The following is an 11,246-nucleotide window of genomic DNA, read 5'->3' as shown; positions in this document are numbered from 1 at the left end:
GATTTTGCAGGTTTTCCTACTTACAAAGCATGTAGAGGTCTGTCATTTTTATCATAGGTACACTTCAACTGTGAGAGACGGAATCTAAAACAAAAATCCAGAAAATCACATTGTATGATTTTTAAGTAATTAATTTGCATTTTATTGCATGACATAAGTATTTGATCACCTACCAACCAGTAAGAATTCCGGCTCTCACAGACCTGTTAGTTTTTCTTTAAGAAGCCCTCCTGTTCTCCACTCATTACCTGTATAAAAGACACCTGTCCACACACTCAATCAAACAGACTCCAACCTCTCCACAATGGCCAAGACCAGAGAGCTGTGTAAGGACATCAGGGATAAATTGTAGACCTGTACAAGGCTGGGATGGGCTACAGGACAATAGGCAAGCAGCTTGGTGAGAAGGCAACAACTGTTGGCACAATTATTAGAAAATGGAAGAAGTTCAAGATGACGGTCAATCACCCTCGGTCTGGGGCTCCATGCAAGATCTCACCTCGTGGGGCATCAATGATCATGAGGAATGTGAGGGATCAGCCCAGAACTACACGGCAGGACCTGGTCAATGACCTGAAGAGAGCTGGGACCACAGTCTCAAAGAAAACCATTAGTAACACACTACGCCGTCATGGATTAAAATCCTGCAGCGCACGCAAGGTCCCCCTGCTCAAGCCAGCGCATGTCCAGGCCCGTCTGAAGTTTGCCAATGACCATCTGGATGATCCAGAGGAGGAATGGGAGAAGGTCATGTGGTCTGATGAGACAAAAATAGAGCTTTTTGCTCTAAACTCCACTCGCCGTGTTTGGAGGAATAGAAGGATGAGTACAACCCCAAGAACACCATCCCAACCGTGAAGCATGGAGGTGGAAACATCATTCTTTGGGGATGCTTTTCTGCAAAGGGGACAGGACGACTGCACCGTATTGAGGGGAGGATGGATGGGGCCATGTATCGCGAGATCTTGGCCAACAACCTCCTTCCCTCAGTAAGAGCATTGAAGATGGGTCGTGGCTGGGTCTTCCAGCATGACAACGACACGAAGCACACAGCCATGGCAACTAAGGAGTGGCTCCGTAAGAAGCATCTCAAGGTCCTGGAGTGGCCTAGCCAGTCTCCAGACCTGAACCCAATAGAAAATCTTTGGAGGGAGCTGAAAGTCCGTATTGCCCAGCGACAGCCCCGAAACCTGAAGGATCTGGAGAAGATCTGTAGGGAGGAGTGGGCCAAAATCCCTGCTGCAGTGTGTGCAAACCTAGTCAAGAACTACAGGAAACGTATGATCTCTGTAATTGCAAACAAAGGTTTCTGTACCAAATATTAAGTTCTGCTTTTCTGATGTATCAAATACTTATGTCATGCAATAAAATGCAAATTAATTACTTAAAAATCATACAATGTGATTTTCTGGATTTTTGTTTTAGATTCCGTCTCTCATAGTTGAAGTGTACCTATGATAAAAATTACAGACCTCTACATGCTTTGTAAGTAGGAAAACCTGCAAAATCGTCAGTGTATCAAATACTTGTTCTCCCCACTGTATATATATATATTTTTTTATATATATATTTTTTTTTTTCAACCAAGTAATTTGGCCAGATGTCGTAGCACTTCCTCCCCTTCTTGAATCTGCTCCGGTGGTTCTCCTTCTGTTTCTCCTGCGCCTTGTCAATGTTCAGTATCACCTTGATTGATAACAAGAATAAATGCAGTTATATTTCATATTATAAATACATTTCTTACATCTCTTGGAGGGCCAGAAAATAAATTAACAGCGGACAATCATTTTTACCTGGTCAAAAACCTCCACATCCTTCTCAGCCTGTGCCTGAAGGTGGTTCTCGAAGGCGTTCTTATCTTTTCCGACAACTTTCACCACATCAGGTGGGGTTTCAGTGATCTGAAAGTACATTATACAAAAATAGCAATAGACAAACAACAACACTAAGTCAAAAACAATTGTATTGTTTACCTCATGCAAAAGGTGCGGCTCCCGTCCGTACTCGGTGGAGGTCTGGACGCTGCTGTTGTGTGCAAAGATAATTACCTTCAGGTTGTTCTCCCACCATTCCTGGTTACCATCAAGGGACTTGCCCATGGCAGTCTTGAGGGTCTGGTTGGTCCATTCACCAAACCTGGAGGAGGGGGTAGGAAAGCGATATCTATTGACACTGTAAGATATTGGAATATGTCTGATTATGTACCATGGAAAAACGAATATATATTTTTTTTTTTTACAAATGATAGGTGACATAATATAACCTATAACATCCGTACCTTGTTCCAGTGTTCATGACCTCGGTCACTCAAGATGACCTCAAGAGAACCGTGGGTGTTGAAGATGACCATCATCGCCTTGGAGGTGGCCTCGCCAGTTTAGTCCTTGATGGGTATCATACAAAACAACTATTATTTTTGGGTTCCAAGCACCCTTTTTAAATGGGTTACAGAAGGGAATTTAGAGTTAAGCACGTTCTCTTCCTTTGCTGACCTTAGTGGGTATTGCCTCCACCCACTTGGTAAAGTGATTGGTCGCTGTCAGACACCAGCTGTTGCCATTCCTGGATTTTGTGAAGGCTCCGATGAGGTCCACCCCTAACATTTAAAGTGTTAGAGAGAAGATTACTTTATTCTTACCCGTATCTGTGTCATACAGTGTGCAAATCTTCATATTTGTAAGGATACTGACACACACACACAAAACACATATTCTATAATATTGAACTCTGCTGTAGTCAAATAAAGCAACCAATACAAAACAAATTATCAGGAAACATTTTTAATTGGGACACTTACCGATCATGTGACATGGGGAAACAACTTTGATGAGCTTCAACTCTGGCGCCACAGTCTTCACCCTCTCAAACCTCTGGCAGGCTAGACAGGGTACTGAGCTTAAAACTTATTCGGGATCAGTGTCCCATCCACGGGACGGTTGAGCTAATGTAGGCTAATGTGATTAGCATGAGGTTGTAAGTAACAAGAACATTTCCCAGGACATAGACATATCTGATATTGGCAGAAAGCTTAAATTCTTGTTAATCTAACCGCACTGTCCAATTTACATGCGCTATTACAGTGAAATAATACCATGCTACTGTTTGAGGAGAGTGCATAATTTTGAACATGAAAAGTTATTAATAAACAAATTAGGCACATTTGGGCGGTCTTGACACAACATTTTGAACAGAAATGCAATGATCCACTGGATCAGTCTAAAACTTTGCACATACCCTGACGCCATCTAGTGGCCAAAATCTAAATTGCACCTGGGCTGGAATAATACATTATGGCCTTTCTCTTGCATTTCAAAGATAATGGTACAAAAAAAATACAAAATGTTTGGTTTTCTTTGTATTATCTTTTAGCAGATCTATTGTGTTATATTATCCTACATTCCTTTCACATTTCCACAAACCTCAGAGTGTTTCCTTTCAAATGGTACCAATAATATTCATATCCTTGCTTCAGGGCCTGAGCTACAGGCAGTTAGATTGGGGTATGTCATTTTAAGCGAAAATTAACAAATTGAAACTTTGGTTGTTCTCTGATATGACATTCATTGAAATCATAATAGTTTCAGAAATAATAGAATGTGATTGATAAACAAAAGACTCCCTCACTTGCCCAGCTGTCCACCTCCTTGACAAATCCCCGTCAGAAGATGCGTGGGTTGATTTTGGCAAAGATGCGCTTTACTCCGAAATGGCCAGCATGCATCTCGGTCAGCACGGCCTCCTTCTCCTCCTTAGTAAAAATCACCCTCCTGTGTGGCTGCCAATCCTTCCCCCGTAGGTACATGCGATTGCCTAACAAGTTGGAAGAGACGAGTACATTTGCACTGCTGTCTTTCTTTCTGTTTCTCTCTTTCCATCTCTCTGTCTTCCACTCTTCCCACATCTTTCTTCCTCTCTCACTTTCATCCTTTCTTTCTCACATTCTTCCTCTCTCTCCACCCCCCCTCTCTCTCTGTGCTTGTCTAGCAAAGTCACCTAGTTAAGGGCATTTGGAATTACCATATTTGCTTACACCTACCTGATTGATCAGGTTTAACTTATAGCTAGATACCTCAATATGACAGACATATACCTATATCAGTGGAGGCTGCTTAGGGAGGACGGCTCATAATAATAGCTGGAATGGAGTCAATGGATGTCATGCCCACTCCCGCTCCCCCTCCCTGGCGCTCGAGAGCGCCAGGCTGCCCATCATTACGCACACCTGTCACCATTGTTACGCGCATCAGCACTTCATTGGACTCACCTGGACTCCTTCACGTTTTATTGCCTCCCCTATATCTGTCTATTCCTCAGTTTGATCCTCGTGTCAGTATTGATGTTGTTTCGTTTCCCTTGTCCAGATGCTGTCCTTGTTTTGTTTCATGTCTGTTATTCATTAAATGTTCACTCCCTGTACAATGGAATGGTATCAACCATGGGTTTGATAACATTCCATTGACTCCATTACAGACATTATTATGAGCCATCCTCACCTCAGCAGCCTCCACTGAACTATATGTATAGCTAGCAACATGTAGATGACCAACTAGCTAGATGGAAAATGGGTGTTGAAAAATGGTTGTACATAGCTAAATCCATCCAGTTATCTAATAGAAGTTAACTGCTTAACGTTACCCTGAATTGTGAATTTCTCTTAATGTTGAGCCTCTTGACGATATCAGTGGTACCTTCATAGTACTTTGCCTGGTTGGAAAGATAAAAGAAAGTCTCCTTGAGGGATGCCATTGAAGTGCAAGCTACACACAAACAGAAAGCTACGATTACAATTACAGTAGCTAGCTAGCTAGCTAGCTAGCGTAAGCTAAATAAACTGTCTGGCTAGCTAGCTGACTAGGCAGGCGGAGGTAAATAAGTATAGTAGCTAGCAACGTAAATTTAAAAACAGCTTAAATGATTTCTTCCTATTTAACAATATTGTAACGACCCGGTATTGTGTTCTGTGTTTGTGGGTGTGTTATGGTTCTCATGGCTACTAGCAGGGGTTAAATATGTCAGGACAGATGGAAAGGTTGGGGGGGTATGATGGGTAATCCCGCGGGATTTGGAAATGCATAAATAGGGATTACTGTATCATCTTTCTTTCTTCCTGTTCGGGGCCTTGATCTGTTCCTATGAGAGTGACCCTTAACTCGACAGGGTAACATTGTGTACGTTCGGCATTTAGCGGCGTGGGCTGTGGCCGGAACAATAGCCCAGTTTAGGAATAAACCTGTGTTCTGACCTGCACACCTAGAGTCCGTCTCTTTTCCCTTTATGACCCAGCCGGGTCATTACAATATGTTCTTATATAAAGACAAATATATGGTAAAGAAAGAGGGTTCTCTTTCCAGTATTTTCGGTCCTCTGAAGCAGTAGGTAGTCAGCAGGTAGTCACCGTCATAAACACAGTCCTTGGAGAGATATTCTGAGGTAATAATTTTGCGTGGACTGAGCAAGCTATTATTAGGTGAAAAGAACTAGAACTGCCCGCGTCCTCAGTCTTTCGCTACCACTACCAGGTATAATAGAGCCAAGCAACCAGCATAGCAACGGACGCTTTGGTTCATTACGTAACCCAGTCAGAATTTTGCAAGTTCTAGCAACAGCCCTAGCAACGGAAGCTAGAACTCATTGAATCCCATTGTGACACAGGGGGGACACTATCTGGCATGACAGGCCCCTATTGATTATGTTAGTCACTGTCACTCAGATATCATTAATGTGGCATAAGTTATGACAAAATGTATAGAAATTAGCTTTAAAACTGAAAAAAAAATTGCTCTGCCCCATGGCAAAGTTAGTAAAATTGCATGAAATTTGTTATACATTTTTCTTACATTTTATCTCTGCCCCATGGCAATACGTGTAGAATTGCAGGAAATAAACGTTACAATATTTTTCTCTCCGCCATCAAGATGGCCACAACATTTTTCTTACATTTTATCTCTGCCCCATGGCAATACGTGTAGAATTGCAGGAAATAAACGTTACAATATTTTTCTCTCCGCCATCAAGATGGCCACAATTTATTTTTTGACCTCTTGGTGGGGGATTCGCCAACCAAATCTCGCTTAGGGCCCCCAAAAGGCTAGAGGCTCTGACAATGAAAATGTGGCCTTAATTAAGCAAGGAATAAACTCTTACACTGCCAGCTGGGTAAGGCTCTGAAGCTTACCTGGTGCTCCCAGATTGTTGCATGAATAGTATGTCAGCAGATTTGGTACTGTGACAGAAGAATATGAATTTCCATTGTACCGATAAAGAGCTACTCAGTGGTACCTTGGTTATGAATGATGTTGAATAAATGCGTTATGACGGTTGTTTATAAATTATACTGGAACACACATAAAGGTGTTATGCCTGGTTTCATAAAGACCCCCTTCATATAAGGTGTTGCCGAACTAAAATGTGTGATTAAATTAATATCAAATAACTCTAATATAGTGTGTGATTGCAAGGTCTCTACTGTACAAGTGTATTTGCAAAGGGACATTATTTTGTGTTTATTGAAATGAGACCGAGATTAACATCATTGCTTCTGTGGGATATAGACCTCATTCAGTCTGGATTCTTTCCACAGATTACCCTGAGTGGCAACCTGGTCTCAGAGCATTTCGTATTATTCTGTAAGTAAATCCGAAATACTCTACATAGTATATGTTACTTTTCATATTGCATGTATTCATATGTGGATGTCAATCACCCATTTCATATATGTTACGCATGACAAAAATCGTATTATATGTTACGAATTCACAAAATATACAACACATAAAATGTACTATATGTTACAAATTAGCAAAATGTGTGAAATATTACTAATTCGAGCTAGGTGGCTAACGTTAGATAGCTGGCTAACATTAGCTAGGCTAGGTGTTAGGGGTTAGGGTTAAGTTTAAGAGTTAGGGTACAGGGTTTAGGTTAGGGTTAACTAAAATGGTTAAGGTTAGGGTTAGCTAACAGGCTACGTAGTTACTAGTAGTTGAAAGTTGTTAAAATGTTAAAGCTGTCTGTGATGAGTTTGCTTTAAGTAATCATCGGTCTTATGTAACCATACCAAACGTAACACATAATACTCATTTAAGTATCCCAGATTTACGTTTACTATGTTACGTCTAGTCTATGAGACCAGGCTGTGAGTGGCAGTCAAAATATGATTTGCACATACACTACATGGCCAAAAGGTGATGGACACCCCTTCAAATCAGTGGATTCGTCCATTTCAGCCACACCCGTTGCTGACAGTTGTATAAAATCGAGCACACAGCCATACAATCTCAATAGACAAACATTGGCAGTAGAATGGCCTTACAGAAGAGCTCAGTGACTTTCAACGTGGCACTGTCATAGGATGCCACCTTTCCAACAAGTCAGTTCGTCAAATTTCTGCCCTGCTAGAGCTGCCCCGGTCAACTGTAAGTGCTGTTAAGTGGAAAGATCAAGGAGCAACAACAGCTCAGCTGCAAAGTGGCAGTGGTGTAAAGTACTAAAGCGAAAATACTTTAAAGTACTACTTAAGTAGTTTTTTTCTGTATCTGTACTTTACTATTTATATTTTTGACAACTTTTACTTTTACTTCACTACATTCCTAAAGAAAATAATGTACTTTCTACTCCATACATTTCCCCTGACACCCAAAGGTACTCGTTACATGATGAATGCTTAACAGAACAGGAACATTTTCAAAATCACACACTTATCAAGAGAACACATGGTCATGACTACTGCTTCTGCTCTGGCAGACTCACTAAATACAAATGCATTGTTTGTAAATAATGTCAGAGTGGTGGAGGGTACACCTGGCTATCCATGAATTTTAAAAACAAGAAAATGGTGCCGGCTGCTTTGCTTAATATAAGGAAATTATTTAAAAGTTTTTTACAATATACTCAAGTATATTTCAGTAGTTACATTTACTTTTGATACTTAAGTATATTTAGAACCAAATCTTTTTACACAAGTAGTATTTTACTGGGTGACTTTCACTTTTACTTGTAGTTTTCTATTAAGTTATCTTTACTTTTACTCAAGTATGACAATTGGGTACTTTTTCAACCACTGCGAAGTGGTAGGCCACACAAGCTCATAGAACAAGTGCTGAAGCACATTGCGTGAAAAAATCATCTGTCCTCGGTTGCAACACTCACTACCAAGTTACAAACTGCCTCTGGAAGCAACTTCAGCACAAGCGTCTGCTGGAGTGGTGTAAAGCTTGCCGCCATTGGACTCTGGAGCAGTGGAAACGTGTTCTCTGGAGTGATGAATTACGCTTTACCATCTGGCAGTCTGACGGACGAATCTTGGTTTGGCAGATGCCAGGAGAACGCTACCTGCCCGAATGCATATTGCCAACTGTAGAGTTTGGTGGAGGAATGATGGTCTGGGGCTGTTTTTCATGGTTAGGGCTAGGGTCCTAAGTTACACTGAAGGGAAATCTTAATGCTACAGCATACAATGACATTCTAGAGACCATTCTGTGCTTCCAACTTTGTGGCAACAGTTTGGGGAAGGCCCTTTCCTGTTTCAGCATGACAAAGCCCCCGTGCACAAAGCGAGGTCCATACAGAAATGGTTTGTCGAGATCCGTGTGGAAGAACTTGACTGGCCTGCACAGAGCCCTGACTTAGTTTTTTGTATTTATTTTGTGTATTTTTTATTTTTTAACTTTAACTAGTTAAGTCAGTTAAGAACAACCCCATCGAAAACCTTCGGGATGAATTGGAACGCTGACTGCATACCTGGCCTAATCGCCCAACATCAGCACCCAACCTCACTAATGCTCTTGCAGCTGAATGGAAGCAGTGGAAAGCCTTCCCAGAAGAGTGGAGGCTGCTATCGCAGCAAGGGGGGACCAACTCCATATTAATGCCCATGATTTTGGAATGAGATGTTCGACAAGCAGGTGTCCACATACCTTTGGTCTTGTAGTTTATATGCTTCAGTAAAAAAAAAATATCTTCGGTCTCATATAGCTAGCCAGCCAGTAGCTACCTACAGAAATGAAACCCATCAAATACATTTGCTGGAAATAAAATGTTTTCCTAATATCATGACTTATAACATCCTCAGCTTGCTCATTCACTAAATATACCATTAAATAACTCTGACTGACACCCAATAGCATAAGGATGCTGAGTACTAACGCTAGCTTATTAGCATTAGTCAACTCTTATGCTGAGGAAGAGTAGCCAGTTAGCTACCACCAAACCTGCACAAACCTGTTGCTAACTCTACTGCTGCTGCTGCACTCTCTCCACCTTATTCACTCAAAATCTCAACCAATCACAACAGGCACCGCATCACTCAGGGGCTTCTTGAAGTGCCTGCTACTGCATACCGCAGTATATTGTATTGTTTATTTTTGTCATTAAAATGTGTCAGTAAAACATATATGTTTATACTGCATAGCACAAGTGATGTGTGGTTATGGAAACATATCAGACTGCCCATAAAAGTGTTTGGGGCTGAAGCCGTAGAAGCCCAGGCCTAATGACGCCACTGGTTTTACATTTACAGTTGAAGTCGGAACTTTACATACACCTTAGCCAGATACATATAAACTCAGTTTTTCACAGTTCCTGACATTTAATCCTAGTAAAAATTCCCTGTCTTAGGTCAGTTAGGATCACCACTTTATTTTAAGAATGTGACATTTCAGAATAATAGTAGAGAGAATGATTTATTGCAGCTTTTATTTCTTTCATCACATTCCCAGTGGGTCAGAAGTTTATACACTCAATTAGTATTTGGTAGCATTGCCTTTAAATTGTTTAACTTGGGTCAAACGTTGCGGGTAGCCTTCCACAAGCTTCCTAAAATAAGTTGGGTGAATTTTGACCCATTCCTCCTGACAGAGCTGGTGTAACTGAGTCAGGTTTGTAGGTCTCCTTTTTCAGTTCTGCCCACAAATTTTCTATGGGATTGAGGTCAGGGCTTTGTGATGGCCACTCCAATAACTTGACTTTGTTGTCCTTAAGGCATTTTGCTACAACTTTGGAAGTATGCTTGGGGTCATTGTCCATTTGGAAGACCCATTTGCGACCAAGCTTTAACTTCCTGACTGATGACTTGAGATGTTGCTTCTAAAAATCTACATATTTTTTCCTGTCTCATGATGCCATCTATTTTGTGGAGTGCACCAGTCCCTCCTGCAGCAAAGCACCCCCACAACATGATGCTGCCACCCCTGTGCTTCACGGTTGGGGTGGTGTTCTTCGGCTTGCAAGCGTCCCCCTTTTTCCTCCAAACATAACGATGGTCATTATGGCCAAACAGTTCTATTTTTGTTTCATCAGACCAGAGGACATTTCTCCAAAAAGTATGATCTTTGTCCCCATGTGCAGTTGCAAACCATAGTCTGGCTTTTTTATGGCGGTTTTGGAGCAGTGGCTTCTTCCTTGCTGGGTGGCCGTTCAGGTTATGTCGATATCGGACTTGTTTTACTGTGGATATAGATACTTTTGTACCTGTTTCCTCCAGCATCTTCACAAGGTCCTTTGCTGTTGTTCTGGGATTGAGTCAGTTCATCTCTAGGAGACAGGACGTGTCTCCTTCCTGAGCGGTATGACGGCTGCGTGGTCACATGGTGTTTATACTTGCATACTATTGTTTGTGCAGATGAATGTGGTACCTTCAGGAGTTTGGAAATTGCTCCCAAGGATGCACCAGACTTGTGGAGGGCTACAATTTTTTTTCTGAGGTCTTGGCTGATTTCTTTTGATTTTCCATGATGTCAAGCAAAGAGGCACTGAGTTTGAAGGTAGGCCTTGAAATACATCCAAAGGTATACCTCCAATTGACTCAAATGATGTCAATTAGCCTATCAGAAGCTTCTAAAGCCATGATATCATTTTCTAACATTTCCTAAGCTGTTTAAAGGCACTGTCAACTTAGTGTATATAAACTTCTGGCCCACTGGAATTGTGATACAGTGAATTCTAAGTGAAATAATCTGTCTGTAAACAATTGTTGGAAAAATTACTTGTGTCATGCACAAAGTACAAGTCCTAACCGACTTGCCAAAACGATAGTTTGTTAACAAGAAATTAGTGGAGTAAACAACTTTTAATGACACCAACCTAAGTGTATGTAAGCTTCCGACTTCAACTGCATAATTAAATCAATTTCTCGCCTGGTTCTTGGAAGATTTAGTGTTGAAGAGTACAAATTACTAAAAAAAGCACTCAATAACCACGTTCCCATCCAGTTTATATGGGAGTAAAGCCATATCGTAAAAAAAAAAAAT

The sequence above is a fragment of the Salvelinus alpinus genome, chromosome 26 (genome assembly GCF_045679555.1).
Source record: "Salvelinus alpinus chromosome 26, SLU_Salpinus.1, whole genome shotgun sequence".
Classification (NCBI taxonomy): Eukaryota; Metazoa; Chordata; class Actinopteri; order Salmoniformes; family Salmonidae; genus Salvelinus; species Salvelinus alpinus.
The sequence above is the reverse complement of the archived record's forward strand: the minus strand, read 5'-3'. Positions refer to the sequence as shown.